Here is a 2,769-nt window from a genome sequence, read left to right as displayed (position 1 = left end):
CATCCGCAAATTTGGAGATACTACATTTAATCCCCTCGTCTAAATCATTAATGTACAGTGTAAATAGCTGGGGCCCCAGCACAGAACCTTGCGGTATCCCACTAGTCACTGCCTGCCATTCTGAAAAGTCCCCATTTACTCCTACTCTTTTTTCCTGTCTGACAACCAGTTCTCAATCCATGTCAGCTCCCTTCCCCCAATCCCATGTGCTTTAACTTTGCACATTAATCTCTTGTGTGGGACCTTGTCGAAAGCCTTCTGAAAGTCCAAATATACCACATCGACTGGTTCTCCCTTGTCCACTCTACTGGAAACATCCTCAAAAAATTCCAGAAGATTTGTCAAGCATGATTTCCCTTTCACAAATCCATGCTGACTTGGACCTATCATATTACCTCTTTCCAAAAGCACTGCGATGACATCCTTAATAATTGATTCCATCATTTTACCCACTACCGATGTCAGGCTGACCGGTCTGTAATTCCCTGTTTTCTCTCTCCCTCCTTTTTTAAAAAGTGGGGTTACATTGGCTACCCTCCACTCCATAGGAACTGATCCAGAATCAATGGAATGTTTGAAAATGACTGTCAATGCATCCACTATTTCGAAGGTCACCTCCTTAAGTACTCTGGGATGCAGTCCATCAGGCCCTGGGGATTTATCGGCCTTCAATCCCATCAATTTCCCCAACACAATTTCCCGACTAATAAGGATTTCCCTCAGTTCCTCCTCCTTACTAGACACCCCGACCCCTTTTATATCCGGAAGGTTGTTTGTGTCCTCCTCAGTGAATACCGAACCAAAGTACTTGTTCAATTGGTCCGCCATTTCTTTGTTCCCCGTTATGACTTCCCCGGATTCTGACTGCAGGGGACCAACGTTTGTCTTTACTACCCTTTTTCTCTTTACATATCGATAGAAACTTTTGCAATCCGTCTTAATGTTCCCTGCAAGCTTCTTCTCGTACTCCATTTTCCCTGCCCTAATCAAACCCATTGTCATCCTCTGCTGAGTTCTAAATTTCTCCCAGTCCCCGGGTTCTCTGCTATTTCTGGCCAATTTGTATGCCACTTCCTTGGCTTTAATGCCTTCCCTGATTTCCCTTGATAGCCACGGTTGAGCCACCTTCCCTTTTTTATTTTTACGACAGACAGGAATGTACAATTGTTGTAGTTCATCCATGCGGTCTCTAAATGTCTGCCATTGCCCATCCACAGTCAACCCCTTATGTATCATTCGCCAATCTATCCTAGCCAATTCACGCCTCATACCTTCAAAGTTACCCTTCTTTAAGTTCTGCACCATGGTTTCTGAATTAACTGTTTCATTCTCCATCCTAATGCAGAATTCCACCATATTATGGTCACTCTTCCCCAAGGGGCCTCGCACAACGAGATTGCTAATTAATTCTCTCTCATTACACAACACCCAGTCTAAGATGGCCTCCCCCCTAGTTGGTTCCTCGACATATTGGTCTAAAAAACCATCCCTTGTGCACTCCAGGAAATCCTCCTCTACCGTATTGCTTCCAGTTTGGTTAACCCAATCTATGTGCATATTAAAGTCACCCATTATAACTGCTGCACCTTTATTGCACGCACCCCTAATTTCATGTTTGATGCCCTCCGCAACATCACTACTACTGTTTGGAGGTCTGTACACAACTCCCACTAACGTTTTTTGTCCTTTGGTATTCTGCAGCTCTACCCATATATATTCCACATCATCCAAGCTAATGTCCTTCCGAACTATTGCCTTAATTTGCTCCTTAACCAGCAATGCTACCCCACCTCCTTTTCCTTTTATTCTATCTTTCCTGAATGTTGAATACCCCTGGATGTGGAGTTCCCAGCCCTGATAATCCTGGAGCCACGTCTCCGTAATCCCAATCACATCATATTTGTTAACATCTATTTGCACAGTTAATTCATCCACTTTATTGCGGATACTCCTTGCATTAAGACACAAAGCCTTCAGGCTTGTTCTTTTAACAACTTTTGTCCTTTTAGAATTTTGCTGTACAGTTGCCCTTTTTGTTCTTTGCCTTGGGTTTCTCTGCCCTCCACTTTTCCTCATCTCCTTTCTGTCTTTTGATTTTGCCTCCTTTTTGTTTCCCTCTGTCTCCCTGCATTGGTTCCCACCCCCTGCCATATCAGTTTAAATTCTCATAGTTTAAATAATCATAGTGAGAAAGGTAGTATTGAGGGATTTAATAGCTTTGAAGGTGGAAAACTCCACTGGGCCGAGAGAAGGAAAAGAGGAAATAGTACAAGGTCTGATCATTATAATACTCTCTGACTACAGGTGTCGTGCCAAAGGACTGGAGGACTGCTAATGTCGTACATTTGTTTAAAAATGGATCGATTAACATTTAAAGACCAGTCAGCCTTACCTCGGTTGTGGGAACATTATTTGCAAAGATTCTGAGGAACAGGATAAATATTCATTCGGAAAGATACAGATTAATCAAGGACAATCGCTTGGATATGTTAAGGGAAGATCGTGTCTGCGTAAATAGATTTCATTTTCTGATGGGGTAACAAGTGCATTTTTTGTAATGCAGGTGGATTTTCGCATGGCTTATGACAAGTTCCCATATGACAGACTGCTCCCGAAAGTAAAAGCCCATGGGATCCAAGGCAAAGTGGCAAAGTTGAATCCAAAATTGTCTCGGAGGCAGGAAGCAAAGACCAAAACGTGTTTTTGGAACTGAAAAGCTGTTCGAGGGAGGATTCGCAGGACTCCGTAGGAGGATCCTTTTTCTTTGTG

Source organism: Pristiophorus japonicus, unplaced genomic scaffold, assembly GCF_044704955.1.
Source record: "Pristiophorus japonicus isolate sPriJap1 unplaced genomic scaffold, sPriJap1.hap1 HAP1_SCAFFOLD_43, whole genome shotgun sequence".
NCBI classification, from domain to species: Eukaryota; Metazoa; Chordata; class Chondrichthyes; family Pristiophoridae; genus Pristiophorus; species Pristiophorus japonicus.
Note: the sequence above shows the minus strand (reverse complement) of the source record.